Below are 26,317 nucleotides of genomic sequence, written 5' to 3'. Positions count from 1 at the left end.
TGACAAAGACCTCTCTTTTATGTACAAATGCTAATTAAATTTTTAGCCCCCATCCCAAGGCTGCTGAGAGAGAGAGAGAGAGAGAGAGAGAGAGAGAGAGAGAGCGAGAGAGAGACTTGGTAGCAATTTGGCACCTAATCAAATTGCATTTTAAATGGAGCCGTTTAAGGATGGCTGTAGCCTGCTTTTAGGGAGCCACAGTGGCACAAATTAAGGCAGAATAAGATGCTGTTTTCAGGGAGGAACAATAACACAAAACACACATCGCAATTGTCTTATGTGTTTATGTAAATACACATCTTACACTATTTGATTTGCCATTTTAATTAGTTAAAAGGAGCACAGGTACACAATCAGACATGTTTTTTTCTAAATGCAGGCAAGAAGAGAGTTTTTGTTTTAATTATGCTGTCTGTTGGGAAGTACCTTTTTTCTCTCTCCCCCGCTGTGTCCCCATGATTTAACTAATTGAAGGAAAATATGCAATCTAACTAACAGGAGCTTGATAGATTGGTAAACGGATGTGGCATTGTGGAAACGTTTCATCGCTCTTGATTGGAGATTAAAGCTTGGCGGAAACGGCGAAACTCTGTCTCTGAAAAAAAGTCTTGTCAACAAGTATGTTTGTTCACAAAATCCGGTGCTAAGGAGCTGTCCGCACACATTTGCCATACATGATTAAGTTCCTCGTGGCCAATCAAATCCACTGCTCAACCAGCATTCCAGAACGTATTAGTGACATCTCGTTAGCAGAAAACAGATAAACTGAAGGGAAGACAAAATTGGGGGAACACGCCCGCGTTGTTTATCAAGCAGAATAACTGCCGAGGAGATCCTTGTGAAATGGCAGTTTTTAAGATTCTGTCCTGGCGGATCTGCTCCTCCCTGTAGTCTCGGCTGTCTCTCACAGTCCCCTTCGAGGCAGCCTAATAAAGCTGTTTACTGCTCCCAGGCCGTTTCTGCTTTTGCTCATATTTCTCTCTTTTTTACATAGTCATTCCGCTACCAGTTTCACAGTCTGGAAACTGTTATATGCCCATAGAACCCTGTAATTGAACTCTCTAAAAGGGATGCTCGGCAGGCTAAAGATCTCCAGTTAGGGGCAAGCCATTTCATTTACGGTGCAATTTCACAGGATAGGCTACAATTTACTGTGTGCATCTCTATGGGGTTGACACCAGAATTGACTGTTTCATCAGGTCATGTTGTCAGTAAAAATGGAGGAAACTAGGTAGAGGGAAGATTTAGTCAAAACATTAGCCTTTATACTGTTCCAATAGATTTGGTCGTATTTTTTACTTAAAAAGTTCACTTTTATTATCCAGTAGACTATAAGGAGAAAGCTAGTGCAGTCCGCCTATCAACCAAAGTCTCCCTTTGAAAGCTGTGTATTTAGAAAATGGTCAAGAAATAAACATTTTTGCCACATTAAAGAAACTGCTAAAAAGCAAGAAAACATTTAGTGTAAACTAAAGCCAGAGGTTACTTTTTATGACAATCTGTGTCATGCATTGACAGAATTACTTGTTCTGCAGTATGTACAAATGCTGTTTAAAGAGACCTTTTTTTTAATTTCATCAACAATAATCCTGAAAATCACCTGATATCCCTGCCTCTTTATCAGCCTGTTTTAAAGGTCTGAACAAGTGCAGCTGCATGCTCAGAACAATGCCAAATGCACTTATACAAGACCATGTGATACTTTCACAATAGGAATATGGGGAAAACACAGGAGCACATTTTTTGGTGTTTATTTTGTAGCCACACCTTAGCATTCTACCGTATTTAGCAAGGGTGGAGGTGATGAAGGGTGGAGAGCTTTGTTTTGTCAACTTGATGACCTGTTTTGAGTATTACTGAAAAAAAAAAAAAAAGACAATGTAAGATAACATAAGGCAACGTTGAGATAACATTTATCAGTTTGAAATAATAAGTGACTGGATTTATTAGAACACACGCATTTGGCAGTTTTGTGGATAAACTTTTTATTCTGTGTGTGTGCCTGTGTGTGGTAGGAGTCAGTGCCATGCTGATTGATTTTCATTTAAGAATGCCTCATTGCTTTTATATACCAGGAGGTAAGTAGCCAGTTTATTAGGGGTTTAGGCACCAGAAACAGACCTGGCTGTCAGTCTCTGTTAAAGCTACATTCCAGCTCCTTAATGGGTCAGCTTGTTCTTTAGCTGAGCTATTTTGAGTCCACTGATAGTGTTATACAGCATGTATAGAGATTGACAGGAAAGACATGTGTTTCGCTTGGCTTAATATCCAGTCTGCTTCTCATTCGCACTACATTTCCCAGAGTTCACCACCACAGTCAGTTACAGTCACACTACGGATGTTTTACATATTTTTGTCTCTTCTTCCCCTTGTGTCATGGCTCAGACCTTCACCTGAGAATGAAAAAACAAATGTTGTTTGGCTTAATCAGTCCAAAGCTAACACTTGACCATGGTATCCCAAGTACAGCAAGGATCAACAGCAAGCAGCGTTTGCCATTGATTAGTAAACATTGTTCTTTGGCTAATAGCACAGTGTAAATGAATAGATTGATCAAGTGGATGACTGATCATGCCAGAGTGAATGGCACTTGGGCCACAACTCCACACAGTGAACTGTCAAGAGTGAGACGTCCTTTGTGTATATAATAAAGCTTTAATGTTACCGTAGTCCATGTTCAATGTAGGCTGTATGGGAAGATAGATTACATTGACTGTGTGACTGTGTCTGTAGTTGTAGAGAAGTGAGGGTATTATGATAAAAGTTTCTGAGAAGTGCAGAACTTTATGATGTTTCTTAATGTGACTAAAAACCCTTCTCTAATTAGTCTGATGCATTTTATTCTCAGCTGTGTTTTAGTCCCTTGACTTTAAATGAATGGTATTAAAATGGCAAGGTCTTTTTTCTATTCCCAGAAACATTTTACCTTCTTAGACAATAGTGAAGGTCGGTTTTAGGGGCAGTAGACTTTATCTTTTTTTTTTAATAAAAACCTCTGACTTGGTGAAAGTTTAATTAATAAGGGACTTTAAGCGTGGGGACGCGTCTTTAAGGGGTACTTATTTTTCCATCTGGGCTATCCTCCAAAAAAAACTAGTCAATTAGGGTCTTAAGCTGCAGAGACAAAAACGTTATTAGTTCTAGCAAAAAGAATAATGGGTTTAAAAGGTTTTGCTTGAGAGGTAGGCATGGGCCCAGGCTGAATCCTGAGTCTTCTGAATTTTTAGTTGTTGTTTTTTCTTTCCCTTTTCTTGCAATCGTGAAATACCAAGCTGATTATTATTCATGCGAGTGTTTTTTCCCCTTGTCTTTGTTTCCCCCGAATAACAGAGGTTAGGTAGAAGCCGTCATGGTTTATAGTCACCAAATAAAGCAAAGACAATGTGTTTTCAAGTGATCGTTCATTAAAATTTCCTGGAAATGCATTGCGTTGTTTTTCTCTCCCTGCCTCCTGTCTCCTTTCTCAATTCATGAATTGTGAAGCGCAACATGAAATGCCTCGTTCTGCGATAAGTTCAGGCTCCGCACAACAGGCAGGGTTTTGGGCCGGTGTTTAGTCGACATTCTTGGGAAGCGGCCAGTTCCATCTTCCTTCTGGGGATCCTGTTAAGGAGGAAGAGTTTAGAGTGTAATTCAGAAATAATTGTCTTTGCTGTAGCACCGCTCTTTGTGTTCTGCATGGAGCACATCCTGGGTCGAGGCCTGCAGGATATCTACCTCACTGACATGTGAACAGCCCTGGTACCAGGAACCATGTGACCCCATCTGCTCAGTCCCTCACCTGCCCGTGTCAAATCCTCTTACAGGAAGGAAACGGAGGGAATTGCCTCTCCGATCCCTGGTTTTTATTACCGCCGGCCTGACAGTGCAGAGATATAGTGCGCCGCTGTTTATTGTGATGCATCTTAATGGACACTTTCACACACAGCTATTCCAAGCAAGAGTGTCCTCTGCATGGTGCCCAATTGCACATCGGAAATAAAATATGTGCGACCTTCAGGTGGGGATATCCGCATGGTAATGGTGGCATGGTAACAGAAGATGAGCAAGGGTTTTGCATTGATGAACTCTTTACCTTGGCGGTGGTCATTTTGAGAGGCAGGTTCTGTCGTGGGGGACAGGCCGGTGTGACAGGACGGATTAGATGGAAATAACGTAACTGTATATGCGGAGCATAAGGAGCACCTAAAACTCCTTGAACCCCCGAAAATGTCACCGCCGGTGGAGCCTCTGTGAGCCCAAAGGGCATTACTGGTACCCAAATGAATGCCAGCAAGCGATTGGCTTATGGTGGATCATCAAATAAATTAATTGTTTCCTCTTCATGGTAAGAAGGTGCTACTCTTCCCAAATCGAGTGCCTGTACTTGGTTATTACACTTTAATAGCTTGCTCGCCAAACTAACCATATATTACGGCGCGTGCAGACTCAGATCAGAGAAGATGAATTGGCTATTAATTAGAGTTGCGCTGAGAGGGCACCAGGGAGAGACTACTCACAGCTGCGCAATCAGTGTCAACGGGGGCCTTTTCCCAGCCTAGGAGAGGCAGGCCACCGCCAGGTCAAAAGGGTCTGTGTTGGGGCTCGGGAGACGCGGAGGTGGAAGTGAATTGAATGCAGCCAATCAGCGGCAAGACCATTGTGCCCCGACACAGGAGACAGATCTCCGGCCCCGCCACTCGGAAACCGCTCACGCAGCGATCTTAATCAGCGACGCGCCCGTGTTTTATGTCGGGTTTGGCTCGAGAGGCGCCAGCAACAAATACCTCACGGCTGGAAGACTTTAAATTAGAAAGTTATGGATAAAATATTTGACACAGGGCGTGATTTGTGGCGAAAGCGGTCACCGGGCCCACTGTCAGCGGCAGCGCTTTAGAATTAGCCTTTTATCACAATTAATTAAAATACCCTATAGGAGACGTTCCATCTTGAGCTCATCGGCGTGGGATAAATAAGTCAAAGCAGGAGGATATATGTCCCTTTATTGGCTGACATGATCTCGGCAGCATCAGTAGCGGAGGGGCCTTTGCGCGTCCCTGTTGCGCGACTTTGCGGAGGAGTCTCCACCATCACTCACGTTGAGCGCTCCCCCACTTTATGACTCGTTTTGTTAAAAACCTCTTTTTTTAATGCAAGGTATTAGAGTTATGGCCTGTCTATGCAAATGAGTACGTTCTGACAGTTTGTTATTCATGTCATCGCCTTTTTAAACACTTAACTGCCATAAATTCAGCACTGACAGGCCGCTTCGAAATTGCCACTAAATATTATTAAATATTTTAACAAGTTCCTTGTAAATATGCCTTAAATGTTTGAACGATGGTCAGGAAGAAAAATGGCCTTGCATCAACTTATTAGAGGCAATAAAGTGGCTATGATTTACTGAGGATGTAGAACAACTTGGGCCACTTACTTTTTTTCCCCCTCTTCTGCCAACCCCTTATCGCCTTGCCTTGTCCTGATGCGCACAGTAAACATCAATGCATTGTTTTAAACCCCGAGATTTTACAAGTCATGCAACGTTGACAGGACCAGTACGCGAAGCGTCCCATTTGTGAGACAATCACCCTGATGGCCGGGCACGGAATGCATCACCCGTTTTTAAAGTCCTCCAAAGAGCCCCTTTATGCTTTTGACTGTCAGATGCTTTAAAATTTGTTGTTGTTGTCATAGGCATCGACTGATGAGAAAGTTGGATGATGGTGATGATGATGGTTTCCACATGTTTGTTGGGAGAGTGGGGCATCTTGTCATTGTTATGAGTATGGAATGGCTTATACGGCATCGGCACTCGCTTTTAGATTAGTGTGGAAGCGCTTCAGATATATGTCTACTTAACAAAACTTTTAGTGTCACCATGGAAATTTCATGACTCTCACATCAACATGTCCAGTACCAAACTACAGCATTTTGAGAGGCCCAGAACAGCGCGCTAGTTAAATTTTAGTGTGGATAGCAAAAAGTGATATGAAGTGAATGTACAAAACCGAGTTATTTCTAGCAAATAAAAACTAATAGTAGGGTTATAACTTCACTGTAGATGTCATTGCTTATACACTGCTCAGTGGGAGCCGGAAGTCAGTTTGTTGATGCGTAATGTACAGTAGGCTGTTTAGGCTCCAAATTCATTCGTCAGATCCCAGATGTTCGACAAGTACCACTCCACCACTGTGGGAGGTTATTGGATGGCCACAGAAGGCAAGTTACTAATTTATTTTTATTAAAAGTCAAACAAACTGCACCATTTTAAAAATACTTGACATGATGACACAATAAGTGTAATGGAAGTTTGGTTTGTGGTGCATCGAGCAATTATTAAAGGCTGTGTTTTCCGAGGAAAAGGAAAAAAGATGACTGCACAGCACATGTCTGGTACAGTGCTTTAAGCCCAGTAGTCCCAGGGAAACAAGCCCTTTTCGCCCCCCATTATATGGGAAGATGGTTTTCATGTGTTCAGCCTCTGATCCAAACCCTCCCCTCTGAACTAACCGATTTAGATTTTTTTTAACCAGTAACTCGCCATCACAGAGATGTCCTGTAATCAGTTTTTTTTAACCCCCTTCACCGGCACCGTGGGGCTTAATCAGTCTCCTCAGATCTCTCAGAGGATCTCGGCCCTTCCTTCGCTGCTGTGCATTTACAAGTTTCCGTCATCCTGTTGGACATGAATGCCCTGCCCAAGGGTCCCTCAAGCACCCACCCCAGCCCTCCCAAGCCACCATCACCACCATCACCAACACCACCCACTCCTCCCCCTCGGCCCCCATCTCTTCAGCGCTGGGCTGCGGACTCTCTTCTCTCTCTCTCTCTCTCTCTTTGGTTCTCTCTCTCTTTCTCTCTGGCTCCTCTCTCCATGTGCCGAGGCTGTCTGGGCGCATCACTCTGTGCGGCTGCTGTGACGTGACGGCTGCCATGTCAGCACGGAGCATCCCCCCCCCCCCCCCCCCCACTGCCCCCACCTCCGTAGCCCTCTGCAAGTTTTTCGCGAGGTTGGCAGAATACGAGTGCCCCTCGTCTGGCTGACCGTAACCTTGCCACAAGCTCTTCTTGGTGTGTGTGTGTGTGTGTGTGTGTGTGTGTGTGTGTGTGTGTGTGTGTGTGTGACCATGTGTGTGTGTGTTTAATCTAAAGACTTGGAACAATGATGACTCAAGCCACACAGAATTCTCCTCAGGGGAGACGAGCCTTTGAAAGAATAAATAAATTAAGAAAATAAAGTGTGCAGGGCTCCACAGACGTTGCGTGTTTTTCCATAGACAGTAGCTGGACACTAAAAGCACAGGCAGGTCTTTGCCACAGCTCATTTGATTAGGCGGCCTCACACACAGGAAGTGCTGAAAGGCACGGCAGATAGCATCGTGGCGAGCCACTGACTCGCTACTCAGGGCCGGAGACAGTTGCCAGTCCCTCTGAAGCTGTCTTCAATCCAGTTAGAGGAATTGTGATTCTCTTTCTCTCTCTCTCTCTCTCTCTCTCTCTCTCTCTGTCTCTCTCTGTTTCTATCTTTCTCTCTTTTTCTGTCTGGCCTCTCTCTCTCTCTCTCCCTCTCTCTCCCCCCCTCCTCTATCGCTCCCTCGCTCTCCCCAAACACCCCCGCGGGTTCTTATTAGCAGGGTTAAGTATGAGGGGGCCTGTGTTGGTATTTCTGTGGTCGCTTGTGTGCTCTGCACATGAATTTTTTTAATTATTTATTTTCCCTGACAACGCCATATGGTGCTGCTACTTGTTTGTCATCGGCTTGCAGTGCGCTTCGGCAATGCAGGGCCCTTGATCGTATCGCTGTTGTGTCTATATGTTTACACACAGGTATTTCAAATACTACCAGTGCAGTGTGTGTGTGTGTATCGTACATGTTTTTCTGCATGTAATGTCTGACAAATATTTGTGAAATATAATTTCAGAATGTGTCTTTCTGTGTCAAACTTGGTTTTCTGAGCAGCATATGAAACAAGGGAAGTGGATTTTTTAGACAGGGTGTGTGTGTGTTCGTTCTCTGGCGATGGGAGGGCTCACAGTTGGGAATAAAGGGGTAGAGCGACATAAGTGGGGGTCATGTGGAAGGCTATGGAAGGCCCAGGAAAAAATGGGGTCCTGATCTTCCTGGAAATGTCACAGTAAATCGCTGCAGCTCCTCCCCAACGCAGAGAAATGATTAAACGTGCCCCTAAACTGGCCTGATTTGTGGGGGCACCTTGCCGATTTTATTTGCCACTGTTAACATTTTCATGTCTGCATTATGCATGCCGCCGCTCCGGGGCAAGGAAGTGCGACAAACAAATGGCCTGAGGGATGGGAGTAAACACTGGCTCTCATAGTGTGTGTGTGTGTGTGTGCCATGGCCACAATAACACACTCTCAGCTGCTCGCCATCACCCTTTTCCCCCCGATCACACACACACACACACACACACACACACACACACACACACACACACACACATACACACACACACACAAAGCCCACCAGGGCCATCTTTATCCGCGTAGACCACAGGCTTACAGAAAATGTCAAGTTTGGGTCAAAACCCTGATATGCTCATAGATCTGATGGCTTCTTATCTTCAAAGTGCACTTTGCCTATTAGAGGCAGATATTAGAGACAATTTAGCTTGTCTAATTCACATGAGCTGATAAGATCTTTTTTTTAGCTGATTTTGGGGATGGATTTCAATGGAGAATCACAAGGCACAGAGCTGAATCTAAATTAGTAAAACAATTGTCTCTATGCCTCTATCCAGATATTTGTGAAATGACATTTTACAGTATTTCTGGCTGGCATTAGCGATGTAATTACCTGCCGTTCTGCGGGCTCCGCTCCTCTCCCAAGTGGAATAGAGGAGGAGATGGTGGAGACCGGGCGTGTGCCCTCGCTCAGATTGGATTGACGTGTGGGAGAGGCTGTCAGCTCTCTTTGCATCAAACGGCATCTCTCTCTCTCTCTCTCTCTCTTGTTCACGTGCACTCTCCCTCGTCAGGTCTCCCCTCCCTTGCCGCATCCTGACAATGCAAATCTATGCAAAGAGCTGAGCTCAGTTGGTGGACAGTTTGCACGGGCCCCTGACGGGCCACCGGGGCATTAGTTCAGAGAGGCACCGGCATCAGATGAGGAGAGTGATTATGATTATGACCCAGACGTGACGGTTTCAGGACTTTTTTTTGCGTTGGTATTTTCTTGATTCTTTCAGTCTGTCAGAATCAAGATAAGATTTTAGGTGTCACACAGTCAGTTGAAATAGTTGGATCTGGTAACATTTTGTGTGTTATGGTCTCGTTGTTTTCTTTAAATGTCAGGGCACTGCAAAGATGATGTGATAGAAAATGGCCTACAGTACCAGTCTACAGCATTATTCCTCTCTCCGAGAGTCCCACTGTGGCTTGATTCCTGTGTACTAATGCAGAGAGCATCAGGGAGGAGACTGATATTGTCTTTTTATGACTTGACCTTTGAGTTATTAGTTTCTTGTTTGATGAATAACTGTTGTCTAAGTGAGGGAATTGCGCTTTTGGTAAACAGACTCTGAGTACTGACGGAGCAGTCTTTGTCTCCACCCTCTCTCTCTTTTTTTCTCTCTCTCTTTCCCTCTCTCTCTCTCTCCCTCCCTCCCTCCTTCAGCCTGGCTTAAGATATGAAGCCATTCAATATGAAAAGTTATGTTTTGATTAATTGAATGGAAAAGTTCTGGAAAGGTCAATAGCAGTTCATTGGCAGTGTCCTCTGGTGCATGGAAAATGGTCTTTTCCCTCCATAATTTTTGAATGTTGTCATGTGCATTGTACAATGGGACGGGCCTGGAAACAATTAGTGTTACAATTTACCAATCTCTCCCAATGTCACTCATCACATCCCTTTGGCGAATTCATGCATCTTCAGAGCATGTGTCTCACACTGATTTAAGTAAATACAGACTTTGTGCCATGCTTTTAAAAGGGATAATTACACAAAAAAGCAAGATCCTTGATCTTAATCTAGGACTGTTTTCTTCCTTCATGTATTGCACTTATAAGAGCATGTGGGGACATGAAAGAATTACTTCCATCTCAGAGGAATCTACATTTTCTCAGCTCACTGACTACGTATAGAAAGTCTGTGTGCTTTTGTTGTTTTTTAGATAGTATGCTTGTTGTGATAGGCAGCCTCTTGTACAGTAGGTGATAAAAGCTGTCCTTGTGCATTGGGTCTCAGTGACACACAGCCCTCACAGACCCCCATAAGCAGCAGTGCAATACGGATCTCACTCCTAATCTTTTTTAGCATTTGTTTATTTATTTATTTATTTATTTGTTTATTTATGTCTGAGCTCAGCATAAGCAACCCATCCTCCGTCTCCACTGTTTTGGCAAGTTGATAAAGCAATTCTGGTGGAAGAGTGCAAATATTGAAGGTATCTGGGAGAATGATGCACATCTGTCACACAGCCCAGGGGCAGAACCAGAGTACAACAAGGCAACAAATGCTGATCTCGGGCTTCTCTGCGGCAAAATAAAATATGGCTCAAGTTTTCATTAAGGTGCTATTGATTAGCCTTTCCTGGCAATGAATTATAGGCGACATTAAATAAAAAGGGAAAATATTTTTATGACTTTTCACGGGCCATGCCAGAAAATCCCCATGCCGCCACTTCTCCAGTCCTGACAAGCGTTTTGTTTTCCCCCAAATTCTTGCGGCTCTCGTAAAAGCCAAAATGATGTTCCCTTTCTTTTTTTAATTTTTTCTCCTCCTCCCTCCTTTTTTCACCCCGTTTCTAAAGACTATTTCAAGTTTTCATGACTAATCTGCTCATTTTTGCGACCGTCATGAATAAAACAGCTTAAGGGATCATCCACGTGTCGTGCTGCTTCTACAGACTGTGCAGAAGGAGTCATAGTTGTATACATGCCCGGGTGACAGGACTGGTATAAATACCGAATACAGGCCTTGTAATGCAGTTTTTTGAGCAGGAGCAGAAAATCTTCATAAAAAAGTCAGAGGAAGGTGCCGTAACTGCTACAGAGGATAAAAACATCATAAAAAGTCACGAATGGGTGACTTTACAATGGCGGAAGACATTGCCCATGTAGATTTATGCCTAGCCCACTTTCGGAGTCGTATCCTTCAGTGTTTTGTTTTTATTTCGACATCAAAGGAAGCAAATTTTTTCCTTCCCTTTTAAAGTTTCGCCCTGGAGTTCACTTTTCTCCACTTTTATACTCCTCTGTACTCATATCAGGTTCCGTATCGCATTTTCAGAAATCTGCTGGAGGGAGGAGAAGGAAAGTCAAGGTGCAGTACAATCTTGCTGTTGAGCCAGATGAAAGTGCTGTGGTTCTTCAACATTTCATCCTTCTCCTTTGGCTGAAATCAAGCTGACAAACCATTGTGCTCTTAGAATTGCCCTGTATCAAATGACCACAGATTGATAACCATCTTTAAAAAAGCATAATCTCTGGTGACTAGAAATAAGCTATATTTGTATACAACAAGATTAAAGTGTTAAAGCGTTATCCTAAAATCGGAAATGTCTTATTGTCTCTTGTTCTGAATGAAGTCTTTTTGATGTTTTCTTAAAATTGAATTATTCTAAAGACATTAAATAGTCTTGACTCAATATAAAGCAATGACATACTGCAGGACATGAACGTACAGCATAATGTAGCTGCAAAAAGCAATATGCACGTACGCAGTCTCTCTCTCTCTCACACACACACACACACACACACACACACACACACACACACAGACACACACAGACACACACACACACACTTTAAACAGCATCAGTTGCTGCATTATTATATACCTCTGGAATTTCTGGCTGTTTGAATGAGGAACATTTTTATTAGAATAATTACATCTTTCATTTCATCCACGAGCCAGTTTGACTCGTTCCATGTTCACACAAGACATTTTGTTTACTCCCCCCCCCCACCCCTGAAAGCACATATTTTATCTCTGCGGATTGCTGTCAAATTGCTCAGCGCATGACCCGAAACGAGTTCATTTACTTAATTTTTCTGCCTTTGATTGATTGGGGCCTCAGCACTCGGTGGCAAGTGATGTGGATGCAACCGGACATTTGTGAAATTCTGGGACAGAAAGCGTTTCTTGCGTGCCCCTGAGTCGGGCAAGGGTAGTCGGGGCCTCCAGGCCTGCGGAAACATGAGTCCTGGCAGATAGCTTTTCACACTCAGTAGAGCTCGGCAGCCACTGTGCAGCCCACATGAAATAAGCCACCAGATGCCCTCTTCTCTTTCATTTAAGGCCTTTTCATTTTTTGAAACACACACACACACACACACACACAGTGAGACACTAAGCACATGTGCATATTACACACAACTAAAAGGGCCTCTTCTTGTGATGTTGTGTTTTGCAAAAAACACCAGCCTCCCAGACGACAGCCTCTTTTGTGTGAGAATTAAGATTTTCATCTGAAGTGTTTTCTTTGACAAAACAAAAAATGTGAGCTTGCCAACCCAGACAGATACTCATTGCGTAACTGCGGGTTGTTTTTCCGTTGGGTGATGTGCATTTAAAAAATGTACTGAATTCACATACAGAACCAACTGTTCCTTGAATTAGGTGCTCCGACTTGTTTTTCAAGCCAAATTGCAATGTGAAAAAGACCAAACATATGAATAAAGGCCTCCAGCCATAGCCTTACGCAAGAAAAGATTCACTTGCTCTTGCTCATATAGGAATATTGGCCCATTGGATATGTTGACACGTCTTAAACGACCTTTGCATATTAAATCTCGCTGCAACATATTGGAGTCATTGATTTTATTAGGAAATGAACTGGGGTAGTTTAATGTGTAATAGTCAGTGTGCAGTGACAATTCTGTCTGTGGAGTGTCTTTGGCAGTGCTGTTTTCAGTGTGACTTCTTTGGCTTGTGCTTTAACTAGGGAGGACTCTGAGAAAGTATTTTATGCTTAAAGCTATGTCCTCTGCTGGATAAGAACTAGTTCTGTAGTGAACAAAAACGAGGACTTTGATGATCCCCCTGTCACTGTGTGTGTGTGTTTTTTTTAATTATTATCACAGCACCTTCGCCCCGGGAGTGCACCAGGTGTTTTGCCAAGATTTTGTTCTTTCCATAATGCCCCTCCAAGAGCTCATTAATATGTCCAATCCATTCACAGGATCCTGCCCCAAAACGCAGTTTTATGACAGAATCTTGTTGTTGTGAGACATAGCTTCCAGTTTACATCTCCAGGTAATAACAGCCCTCTGCGCACAAGACTGGCACAAAATTAGCACTTTGGGCAGAGGATCAGTTGGCACTGCGCCCGTCACTACCGGTGCATCGCCACAACATGAGTAGGAGATTGCGCAGGCACACTCATCACTCCATTCTTCCTCACCCCCCCCTCTTGAACGCACATAGATACACACACAGACAGACAGACAGACACACACACACACACACACACACACACACACACACACACACACACACACACACACACACACACACACAGCCATAAACAACTAAGCACACACAAATCTGTCCACACAATCACCAACCCATCCTCACTGGCATCACAAAGACTACATCTTGTGTCGATGGTACGCATGCTGAGAAGCTGACCCAAACAAACTTGGCTGGCCAGACAAATAGCTGACAGCCTTCTGGAAGCCTCTCACCCAATACACCTATTACCCATGATCCTCCTCACAGGAGGCCAAACACACTTCAGAGTGGAAAACCAACAACAATAACAACAGATAGTGAGGGTGGAAACGGAATGAAGCGAAACGAAACGAAAGGATTCGTTCATCTGGGTCACTAGTGCTACTGCTCCCGGGAGAGCCCCCACACAAGGTCCCAATTAGCCGTTGGCGCTCTATGCAGGAGCGTTTTGCTCACAGATTTGTTTCGGAGGGGGGGGGAACATGTATGTTAGAACCCGGCCTCTAACAGCTACGCTGGTCCAGTGGAAGCAGTGCAGAAGGGGTGAGAAGTGGAGATGTTAGAAAAAGAGTTCTTCCCCGATTACAAATGACATTTTCCTGCACTGATTGAAGTCACTGCATAGTGCTGCCCTCCAATCACACACGCCACCCCAACACAACCACCTACGTACCTCACTACGACCCCCACCACAAATGTCCTAGAGTTTCATGTTTTGGAGAAAATAAAGAACGGGGGCGGTCCATCCCCCTCCTCTATGTGTCTCCTGACAGTGACTCAGATGTGACTAGAACTTTCAAAGTCACTTGATTTAGTGCGAGTTCTTGGGGAACGGCTGTTTTGGTTCTAATCTAACCCCTGAGGAGAACTTGCCGTTGGCTCTGTGAGCAGATTAATGAAACGGACGCTCTCTTGCCAACGACATGCGGACAGCCAGTCAGGTCTAATCTCATTCCAGGGGCAATCTAAGCGATACAAGCACTTATCAAGAATTACAGTTATGGAGATATTTTGATCAGAATGCAGAAGGCAAGGAAATGTAGCAATAATCAAAGTCTTGGCCATTTAGCTTGCCTGTGCTATGTTAATGGAATCCTCTAATGTTTAGTGTAAAGCATCAATCATGCAAAAATCTATTGTTGCATTAGCCTTGAAAGAACAATAATAATAAAAATGCTATAATGGCTGTAGCATCCTCTCCATAAATCAAATTGGTTATGTGTATGTATGTGTGTTTGTTTAAGGGGTGGAAGCACAATGATGGTAGTGGCTCAACTTTGTGGATTATGCTATTTCAGCCTTCTTGGTTTGCGGAGGACACTCTAAATATTGATAGAGCAATCATGCGGAGAACAAAAGAGTGGCCTCTTGTTGCGCTCAAGGTTTTTCCCGCATGGGGCAAGAGGTGCAACTGACGTTTTCCGTTGATAAATTTGACTGCGCCCTGGATCCAACACCTTCTGCGATGACATGAGGCAGTTTGCTGTTCGATAGCCACTCAGCGTCCGGCTGTAAATCAGCGGCCGCAGCGTAAAAACGGCAGAGAGAGGACAATTTACGGCCAACGCTGAAAATCCTTTTAAACAAATATTAAAATAAGGGTCAAAAACCGCCGCCATCAAAAGTCGTCAAAGAGATCAGGGCACCTCAGCCCAAGACCTTGACAGAGTCCTGAATTTACTCTGATGTTAGCAGCAGTGTGTGTGTATGTATGTATGTATGTATGTATGTATGTATGTCTGTATGTATGTAAACAAAATGTCTTGTGTGAACATGGAACGAGTCAAACTGTGGATGAAATGAAAGATGTAATTATTCTAATAACAATGTTCCTCATTCAAACAGCCAGAACTTCAAGAAGTATACTGTAATAATGCAGCAACTGATGCAAGTGTGTGTGTGTGTGTGTGTGTGTGTGTGTGTATGTCTGTGTGTGTGTGTGTGTGTCTGTGTGTGTGTGTGTGTGTGTGTGTGTGTGTGTGTGTGTGTGTGTGTGTGTGTGTGTGTCACTTACTAGTCACCAGCACACACACACACACACACTCAGACACTCACACAGGCACAGGCAGACACACACACACACACACACACACACACACACACACACACACATTCATTGAGACCCAGAAATGTTTATGAGGATGTCAGAGGTTAAGGACGGAGGCAGAGGGAGAGAGGTCACTCTTGAGAGGGGTAGTCTGACCAGTGGAAGTGCTCGATGTCTGTGTTTATGTGTGTGTGTGTGTGAGTGTGTGTGTGTGTGTGTGTGTGTGTGTGTGTGTGTGTGTGTGTATCTGTCTCTCTGTCTCTCTCTCTCTCTCTCTCTCTCTCTCTCTCTCTCTCTCTCTCTGTGTGTGTGTGTGTGTGTGATGTGTGTGTGTGATACGTAGCAGGAGCTTGGCAGAGCCTCCACTCGCTGCACGCTGCACAAAGCCGCCCTGCCTGGAGGAGCCTCTCGATTTCACAGCCAGAATTCAGCTTCCTCCACAGAGGCAGGAGATGATAATGTTAGAGGAGACAGGGGAGAGACAGCGAGAGGGGGAAAAAACAAAAAGTATAAAATTAATAAAGCTTTTTAGTTGGCATAATCAGTCATTTTGAACTTGACTGAGGAGAGCAACAAAACAAATAATTTTTGGGGAAAGAATACATGTATTTTAATGCCTTCAAGCAAAACTAATTAAGTACGACACCTCATTTGCATAAATAAGCATTATAATTTGCATGGAGGCACGGGGGAATACGTTGAGAAAAGAAAGCAATATTTTGCAGTCTGCTAATTTCATTTTATTTAGGATTTAAGCTTAATAAAGATTCATTTTGGTGGGGAAGAGAATAATCAAAGGGGAAATTTGAACTATCTCCAAAGATGCAGCAGCCCCTATTCAAAGGGCCTTTTCAGAGTCAGGAGAAGGCCCCTAATCAGGAGTGGCACTTCCTGGCCTGGCTCCAACACCAACTCCTTGAAAGGTAAAAAAAATAAAAAATTTTAGAGCCCAATTTATTAGTATGCAGTTCTGGCATCGGCGGAAGAATTAATGGTGCCGACTGATAATGGCCGTAATCGTGGCACAAATGGGGTGTTGAAATAGCAAACAACGGGCACAAGGCATGTAATGGGGATTTTATTAATTACCCAAAGCTCCAGCATGTGCAACCTCCAGGATTTACTGTGTCTGTTGCCAGACACTCTGGCCAAGGTGGGGTGGGGGGTGGGTGTTGGACCGGTCCAGTTGGGTAAATGGAGCGGTCAGTGCAGAGAAGCCAGTGTGGGGCGGGGTGTGGTAGTGGTGCTGGTAGTGGTGGGGGGTCAGTCAAAGGGCATTGCTGGGTGCCACCACACTCACTTTGAAACCACTTCATAATAATGCTGTGTTGATGTCTTGCCAGGGGATGGGGTAAGGATGCTTCATATTGGTCACATTTTGACAAGTGAGGGAGATCTCCAACAACAGTAACTGTGTGTGTGTACTGTATGTGTGTGTGTGTGTGTGTGTGTGTGTGTGTGTGTGTGTGTGTGTGTGTGTGTGTGTGTGTGTGTGTGTATGGGTGTGTGAGTTTGTGGGTGTGTGTTTGACTCAGTGAGTGTGAGTGTGTTTGAATGTGAATCAGTGAGTTTGAGTGTGTGGGTGGATGTGGGTGTGGATATGTGTGGGTGGATGTGGGTGTGGATATGTGTGAGTGTATTTCATGAAATTACCAAAAAAAAACCCGAAAGCAGGGAGGCAAACCCCACCATTAAGAGCACCCGCCTCTTGGTTCTCCGACATGTTCTATCAGGTTGATGTGGTCGTGTAATGTTTGTTTTTGCCCTTTTCTTCTTTCCCTGTTCTCCCATCCACAGCAACGTGGGCCCGGAGTTTGATGAGCATTTTTTAGCGTTCTCATTTCTGCCTGATCTCATGTGTTTTTAATTGAGAGTTCTCATATTCGCCTCTGATCTGGGCTCAGCCAGATTGTGTTTTTCCAGTGCCACGTCCCCTTCCTCTCGGTGGATTTTTAAAAATTGAGTGTCTTACCCAGAAAAAAAAAACACACACACAAGCCCCCACAAAGGGAACACTGTGTCAAAAACAAATGTAATACATAAATAAGTAATGTTTGCAGCAGCTGTTCAAAAAGCCTTGCTTGTTTGGAATCATTGCCGTTCGTTCGTTTGGTGCGAAATTTGACAGAGTCTTGGAAAACAACCTTTTGCCATTGGGACCCCATATGTGCAGATGTCACAAATGGGGAAAAAGGACTCGGGGGCAGTCAGGGTGAAAAAGGCTGGCTTACTGTAAAGATCTCCTGAGGTAGCACCTCTGAGCTGGCACATGGCTAAATACAAGGAAAAGGCGAAGCATTTCTTGTTTCTTTTGTTTGTCGTGGTGCCACGTACGGCAGGCAGGGCCATTCGCACGTCAAGCCGTCAACTCGAGAGAGTTGATTAAAAATCCTCTTTATTACTCTCTGCATCCCTAATGGTCGGTAGACTTTAAAAACGGAAGAAACAATTAGAGTTTTACTGCTTTGTGGGCACTACTGATTTATATAAATCACACCATGGGTGTAAATTTTCCAATAAAAGAGAGCAGGGCTCCCTTTGCATGCATAATCAACAAGTCCACAACTCCACTCCTGGCACATTTATATTCTTTTGAAACAGTCATACCCCAGTTGCTATATTTCAAGCGTGGGAATTTTTTTTAACATTTGTTACATTTGATGTTAAGCTCTAACGGTCCCTTTTTCCTGATAGCGTTGAACCATGTACAAAATAGTGAAATAGCGTCTCAATCCATAATTTCTCAATGGTCCCGTAAAAGAAGAGTGGCACAAGGCCCATCAGTTCAATTACAGTAAGTGATTTCAGTCCGAGCGGTATTTATTCAAGACCCATAGCATGACCAGCTCACCTAGATTATGATAATCTCTTTCTGTGGAAGAGAGAAGACAGAAGGATTTCCAGTAAAGCAGGTAGGGTATTTACAGTAGTGTAGGTGCATGATAAGAGTATTGATTTGTAAAATCCGCTTTTGTAAACTTCCGCCAAGGAATTTGTGTTTTTTGGTAAGGTTGGTAAGGAAAAGAAAGGCGCAACACTGCTTGGCGGTGCAACCAATTTATTAATAAATTCACATTTCGGTCAGTCAGATCTTTATCAGAGTTGTTTTGTTTGCCTTTTCCAGCAGGATCATGCGAAACCTGTGACTTTTATGAAACTGGGTGGGATCAAGGGCCAAGGAACAACCCATTACATTATGGATCCGAATCACATGGCGGATCCACAAATGATTACTTTTTACTTGACTTGACTTAAGTGAACATTGTGATATAGGGCTTTTGGCTGTGGCAAAGGTTTGTGCGCTTCTAGTTTATGATAGTGTTCATTTTAAATGCTTGGTTGAACAAAAGCCCTAAGCTAAAACTGAACAGATTTGTCACCAGGTTTTTGCTTTGTTTTTCTCACCCTCTCATTTCAGCTACCACAATCACATACACAGACATCCACCTTATGCACACATAAGCCCACACACACACACACACTCACACACATACACACACACACACACACACACACACACACACACACACACACACACACACACACACACATACACATACACACACACACACACACACACACACACACACACATACACACACACACACACACACACACACACACACACACACACACACACACATACACACACACACACACTACAAAGAGAGCAGCTGTGTTTTATTTCAGAGAATAAAAGCAATAACGGTGGCAAGCCTTTGAAACCATTAATAGATAAAAGAGGGCAAGATCATTTTACATCTGGAAGCAGATTGAAGTTTCATCACACATCTTGTTTCAGAGCCCACTTCCAGCTGGGAAACAAGTCGATTCCTGCGTGTATGTAAATAAATAAGACCACTTATGTATGCCTAATCACAGACATGCTCATCTTCCCTCTGAGAATTCACAAAATGTACTAAGGCTGCAGTCTTTGTTAAATAAATGAAAAACCTCAGAATATCTTGCTTTTCTTCAGGGATAAAGCTATGTTTCTCCTTTTAGAGTAAAATGCTTTACCTGCAACTGCATTTTCCCATGAGGCTTCTAACTCAGTAATATTGAAGAGACTTTCTAAACAAATGTATTTGTATGCACAGAGCAGTCAAATACAGACGAATAACCTCTGATGCTGTTACAGTAACCCCAGCCAGCTAATCCAACCATTTATTCTCTATCATACCTTGTTTGGACACTGAAGAACTGAACGTATATATTACAATTAGTGGAACAACCAAGATGTTAAGTTACGCTTGATAATAGGAATCTGTAAAATACTATTTTAAGGACTCCTTTATACTCCCTTTCGTTGGGTTTATTTTCATATTTATTACCTTTAAAAGTAACTTCCAGTTAGATCGGACCATCTTTCCTGTTAGCTTAGAGTCCTCAGAGTGTGCTCGTTTTTGGCAGTATGCCATTTGATATGTAAAAATACTGTTTGCCTGACAGCAAACAGTGTCACCTTAGAGTAACTCTGAACTTTTGTAAACTCATTCTTACATGAGTCTGTAGATCTACCAACTAATGATATAGATTACATTATTTAAAAAAGGACCTGCCCAGAGTTCCTGGTCTTTGTGTGTGTGTTTCAGACCTATTTTTCAATCCTGTTTGTAGATCTGGAGAGATTGAGTGTGAAACTACAGCCCACAGATAATGGGTCTGCTGATGTAACCGCAACACACGGATCTGAAAACTGAAGTAACCAGGCACGCAACGGTACGGCAAACACACTCCCTCTCTTTATTTGATGTGTCATTCAGCTTTTTTTGACAAGTAAGTCTTGACTAACCCGCTAAGGGGAGGGAAAAATTAATTTCTGGTCGAACGGGCTGTTGAACTTCAGACTCAACATCTCCTGATATTTACTTAATACAAATTCAAAACCCAAAGAGAAGTTAACAGGGTATTCTCACAGGATCTTGTTAGATCAGTTGAGATGATACAAATATTTTCTCTTTCGTTTACCTTGATGTTATTATGAGTTTCACTGAAATGATCAGAATGGTGGAAGCGGAAGGGGAATTAATTAAAACATTCATGCGGACAATGCTTTAACGACACTGTTTTGCATATGTCAATACCTCTCAGGCCTCTCGTCTGCAGGCAAGTAACAGTGAGAGAGAGAGGGGGGGAGAGGGGGAGAGAAGAAAGATGGAGAGAGAGAGGGAGATGTGAGGGGGAGGAGAGTAGCCTTTTAAATGACAGAGATACCTCTGCTTGTGCTTGACAGTGACAGACAGTCGTCATCGTCGTGGTCAGGAGTATTTTATGGGTGTCGTCCTCTGACCCAGCTCATTTAGTGGCCTTAGGATACTCCCAGAGTGCACTGCACTTCTCTGTTCCTGTCAGTCTGTTGAACATGCAAACATAGTGTTCTACAAAAAACAGAAAACAGCTATGGCACAATAATGATAGGGACATTCTCTGTCCTGGCAGCCGAGACAAGGAAAACAAAATCATCCGCACCTTTCTGTTTGTCTCGTTTAAAGTGGTGGTTGGGTGTGTACATTTTTACAGTTTGTGATATCATGCTTAAAAAATGTGCTGAAAACCACTTCATGTTGTGACACATCGGAAACCGGCTTTTACATAATGAACTGAATTTTTTATAAGTTTCACAAGTATGCAGTCTCTCAACACACACAATGAATGTTTCCATCCCAGCTTTTGTTTTCTTTATTTTTCCCCTTTCCCCTCTTTGCCCTATCTGGGCCAAAAGACGGGTATAAAACACACATTCGTTCTAAATGACGAAAAGACATTCTGCTTCAACCTGTTTTGAACATTAATTTATGATGCATATTTCCTTTGCACATGCTCAATTAGGCTGTGCAGTTTTACTATTAATGCCACGTGTTCTATGCTCATGATGCTTGTGAAGATCACTTGTGAACGACTTGTGAAAACCATGGACACTGTCATTTCCGTACCTATTTTTTTCCTTTCTGAACTTTTTTTTTTTCAGTGCCAGTCACTGCTCAGTACTCTTAATGTTGCAGCTCATAACCCACTGGTGTGTAACTGGCTTCTACTCAGTGTTTTCTCTGTTGTATTAGCCGATGTGAGCCAATGTACTCATGTTTTTCCAGCAGCATGTGTTCACATCTGATTCACATTCACATCTAATTCACATCCACATCTGATTCACATTCACATCTAATCCACATTCACATCTGATTCACATTCTGATGCCTGGAAGCGTGGGCCTAGTTTTAAGTGTTGCTGTATACCACTCTATTAGTATGACTTAGAGCAGTTCACTGGGCTGTGCTCACTGCACTAATATGTTTTCATTCACACAGTGGAAATAGACAGGTCAGTGCAGGTGTATTCTGACACAAAGGAATAACGTGTATTAAGTTTATAACATTGAAACAGAAAAAGAACAGGACACAGTGTAAAACCTGCCACTTGCATTGCATTGTAGTTGCATTGCATTCTTGCCCTGGTAACTGTGTCCTTTTGTGCCCCACATCAGCTAAACTGCAGCTAGATGAGACTCGCATTTAATTCTGTACTGTATATCAAGAAATGTATTGAGTTCAACTCATTAGGATAATAATGGGATTTGTAATTAGTGCTCACAATAATTACTGTATTTATAATGTTTTTTAGTCTACTTATCAGTTACATTTGAAATGGGGCAAATTAGATGTCATCAGTCCAGTTTCTATTTCTAGACTAGACTGATCCAGAGAACGAGAAGTTGTGTTGCATTTTTCCAGAACTCATTGATAGACTGGTTTTTAAATGCAGAGTGTAGTGTATGGACTTGTGCATGGAAAAGTGTTTTAGATATTCATTGTGTAATGGACATTACACCACACTCTGACAATTACTTGTGAAATCATGTCAGTCATAATGGCATAACCAACATGTTTTGAACACACCCAACATATCTAACTGCTATCAAATACAGTTGTTGTTCTGCAATCAATCCATCAATGGCCCGTTACATGGAAGTTGGTCACAGGACTATGAGCACACTCTTCTTCATAAAACAAGAGACCGTAAAGAGGTGTTTCACGTACTTGCCGCACACTGGAGAGACGCCTTGCTTCAAGAAATAAATGAATATATTTCAATTACTAGGCTTTCCTTGAAAGCTTTTGCGTTATTTTATCATTCTGACGGGCGGTGTTGGCAAGCTGTTTAATTTTTTTGTGGCTCACAGTGCTCCCTTGCAGTGCTTTTTTATAGAAACTCAGAGGGCTTATTTTCTCCTGAAAGGGGAGCATGCACAAATGCACAATCTAATAAGAGCACAAGATGGATGATAATGTTCTTTTATTAACTTACTGAGTGGTTTGTTTTGTGAAATTGAAAGTCGTATTTTTCCTTTGTAAATACCTAATTGGGCTTTTGGTGGATTTTTACAGCAAAATGAAAGCTGTAATCACGCCAGTATACTGCAGGAGTTGTTTTTGTAGAATACCATGTGACACATTGCCGACAACAGAGACATTAAACTGCATATTAATCTGCCACAGGGAATGAAAAGCTTTTTTCCCCTGAAAATAACAGAAACAATGCTGCCTACCTTACTTTCTCCCGAGTCTAAGTTGTTTACAGGTGTTTCTGAATGGGTTGTACTAAGATGATTTAGCATTAAGTGGTGGTGTTGCACCTGTGTGGTTGCAGTTACCTGGAGCAGACTGAGTAAGCACCTGGAGTGCAGGAACATGGCAGTGAAGGATTGAAGCAGTAGCCGACATCTCGAGGACATCTACCTACAATCATCTCCTCAGCTAGAGGGTGAGTTTTCTTGACTTTTACAGCAGGTACAGTATGTACTGAGGTGGTCCGTTCGCACTTTAAGCAATGGAACTGGCTACACCAGACGTGATAGCTGTGCGTACATTTGAAAAAAATCGCCCAGTCTTCAAAAACAATTTTCAAACTCCGCAAAACGGAGCGCTTCAGTTACACACCGACTCTTACCTGAACGTCCTTCAGTGTTGTGTACTTGTACATTATATAGTATGTCTTGCATACATTGTAGTACAGTGTATCCTCACAAATTAAGTAGCTAATTTTGCTTGCCACTGAATGGATAGTAATGTTAGGCTAATAGTATGACTATGTGGTTTGGCTTGTCATTTACTGTATGTCTTATTCAGCCTCGCAAGGTACAGTAAGTCGTCCTCTACACCCAAAGGAAAGATCTGTCTTCGCTAATGTGACTAACTCTAGTTTGAGATATACAGTGTACTGTATACTGTGCATACTTTCACATACAGTGGGTGCTGAGGAATGCAAATGTGTGTTTTAATTATCATACCATCCTCCATCCATCCTTGAATGCTGCTAAATCAAGTGGGACTTAGATAGTGTCACCATTGCATCTAGTTGAACATCTAGGACAAACCATCAATATGTTTTTTTATTATTCTTTCTTTTGTATTCGCACAGCATAAAACCAGAAGCCACAAGGTTTTGTACAGTAACACTAACACGGAACAAAATTAAAGTTACACCTCTGGTTCATGAAACAGCTTAATTGACTCACGCGTGCACGGGAGTGACGTGCGGCAGTCATGATACCCCAAGGTCTGGATTAATTAAGCTGTGGAAGCCCAGGAGTCGGGGGTATTCAGCAGGTGCCTGTATGCCTTGGTTTGGGGACTTGCTCTTGTAAATGACAGAGGTGTGCCAGCTCATTATAAATCTATAATGAAGAGAGAGGGCTTTTTTTCTCCCCCTTCGTTTTTCTTCTTTACAGACATTCTCTGTCATGGGCTGATGGCACACTTTCAACTGTTATTTTTAAAGCGGAGGACAGGCCAGACATGATTGCTATACTGCATCCCCCTCAGCTAACGTTGCCTGTATATAAATTGTTAAATTGTTACATATTTTGGAGAGCAGTCATGTGTCTGGAGGTTTGTTGAATTGCTGTATTAGGTGTCATGGATTTGTTCGTATTCTGGATACTTTTGGCTTTCTCTCATCCGACCGGTGTTTCTCTTTCTCGAAAACCTGCTGCGGACATGCCTCTAGTAATTCCACACTTGTGCTTCCCCTGTCTGGTTCACTGTTAATCCAAAACAGCCAATTTGCCCGGTCCCTTCTTGCCTTTTTACCACTAAACAAACACAGTACCCCCCGCTGGCAGCAGGAATGGTCCCCTCTGAACCCCCCACTGTTAAAGTCATCCTGCCTTTGTGTGCTGTTAGTTTTGCTAAGGGGATAGGGAGAGGTAGGTCGCCGTGGGCAACATAACGTCTGTCATGAAGGCACCTGGTGAGGCAGAGAGAGAGTTAGAGAAAGAGGGACTACAAAGCCATGTTGGTGCTGTGGAATAAGCACCCCTCCGCCCTCCGCACATGTGGTGTGGTCAAGCCTCTCAAGGGTTTTCCTGCCAGAAAAGGACATCTGCCAAGAGCCAGAGGAAGGTAACCCAGCTTCCTCGGCGAGGGGAAATGGGCAGAAAATTGAGGTTAACAAGCATGGCCGTATGCTAAGCAGTGGTGGGAGTCCCCGAGCTCTTGGTCCGGGGCCCTTGTCCAGCAGCTCCATGCCTTTTTGGAGACGCTGCCAGAACAGACGGCCTGACGCTGCTGGCGAGGAGATGACCATCTCCGCATGGCTTCCCCTCAACATGAATGGGGTTCGTCGTTTGGCGCGAGAGCCAACTCGGCGTAATCGTGACCAACCGCACTTTGAAACGAAGATGAAAGCGGGGGGCTGAATGATCTCAACATGTTCGGTGTTAAACGAATGCTGGCTTGCTGCTGATTCAGTTGCCAGGCACCACTGGGTACTTTGATTCCGCCGTTATCTTTTTGACGATCCATCAGAGAAATAAATAAAGACAATCATTCAACTCACCAATGCAATGCATGGGTGCCATAACGGACAGCCTTGATCACGCTTCACAAAACAACCCTATGCTGTGCGTCAGCCTCGGTGACTTCCCACCTCAAACACCCACCACCCCACCCCCCCACACCCTCTACTGTGTGGAGCTTCAGGGACTGCGGTGTTCCACGTGTTATAATAAGGCTAGCTGATATAATGAAGGTCATTGTAATCAGAGCTAATGTGCCAGGGAGTCAAGACACTGCAGCTTTATTTGCGGGTTAGGGCCCGGCTCCGCGGCCCCTGTGGGACCCGCCTGATAGCGTTATCTCCGCTAACCTGACTCTAATACAGGCCCTTGCACCGCTGTTCGTGTCAGAATCGGCCTGAACCTTTCTCACTGATATGAGCAGCGGCAAGGAGGGCGGTGTGGGAGTGGGGAGAGGGAGCGAAGGATTGGCCTACGCTTAACGCCATCCTTCCTAAATCCCATCCCCAGGTGTTTCCCCCCTCACTGCTGTGCGTGCGTGTGGGGTTTTTTTTACCCTCTCATTTTTTTCTTTCTTTTTTTGTTGTTGTTGTTGTTGCTACTCTTTGCAGCGACTGTTAGTCTTTGCCTAAGTTTTGATGTACTTGACACTCTGACTCAAAGTGGACTGCGTGGCAATGTTTTCTTTTTAAGACTACTACTCCAGAGAGGGCCTTTTAAATCTAATCCTCTTCCTCCGCCACCAAGGGCATGCAAATCTCCTTAGTTCATATTTGGACGGTATTTGTCAAAGTGGGACACTGGCCGTTTTCTCCTTCAACGGCAGGATTAAGAAATTAGCCTTAAAAAACTTGCGAGCCGTCCTGACGAGGCTGGTGCCCCTTGAAAGACTTGGACCACCTGACACGAGTCCCACTGTGACCCCCCTCTCTTCCTCATCTCTCATTTAACTCGACTCTATAAGCGCCTGTCTCTGCTCGGAGACCACAAGTTTCCTAATGACTCCTGATGATAATTTAACCAAACCCGAGAGCTGGACCTCTCCCCAGCCTGCTGAGATGGCCTGAATGTCGTCCATGAA

General features: G+C 43.6%; 1 protein-coding gene across 3 annotated transcripts in view; it reads left to right on the top strand.

Moving 5' to 3' along the window:
- casz1 (castor zinc finger 1) overlaps window positions 1–26,317 on the top strand; it is a 185,011-nt gene that overhangs the window by 8,231 nt on the left and 150,463 nt on the right. For 2 of the 3 annotated variants that reach the window (XM_042097010.1, XM_042097008.1), the window contains 2 exons: window positions 20,061–20,162; window positions 23,088–23,201. The gene's annotated coding sequence lies outside the window, so the exon portion shown is untranslated. The remainder of the gene's footprint in view (window positions 1–20,060; window positions 20,163–23,087; window positions 23,202–26,317) is intronic. The other variant, XM_042097009.1, reaches the window with a different exon arrangement.

Source organism: Alosa sapidissima, chromosome 7 (genome assembly GCF_018492685.1).
Source record: "Alosa sapidissima isolate fAloSap1 chromosome 7, fAloSap1.pri, whole genome shotgun sequence".
NCBI classification, from domain to species: Eukaryota; Metazoa; Chordata; class Actinopteri; order Clupeiformes; family Clupeidae; genus Alosa; species Alosa sapidissima.
Note: the sequence above shows the minus strand (reverse complement) of the source record. Positions and strands in the feature narration are given on the sequence as shown.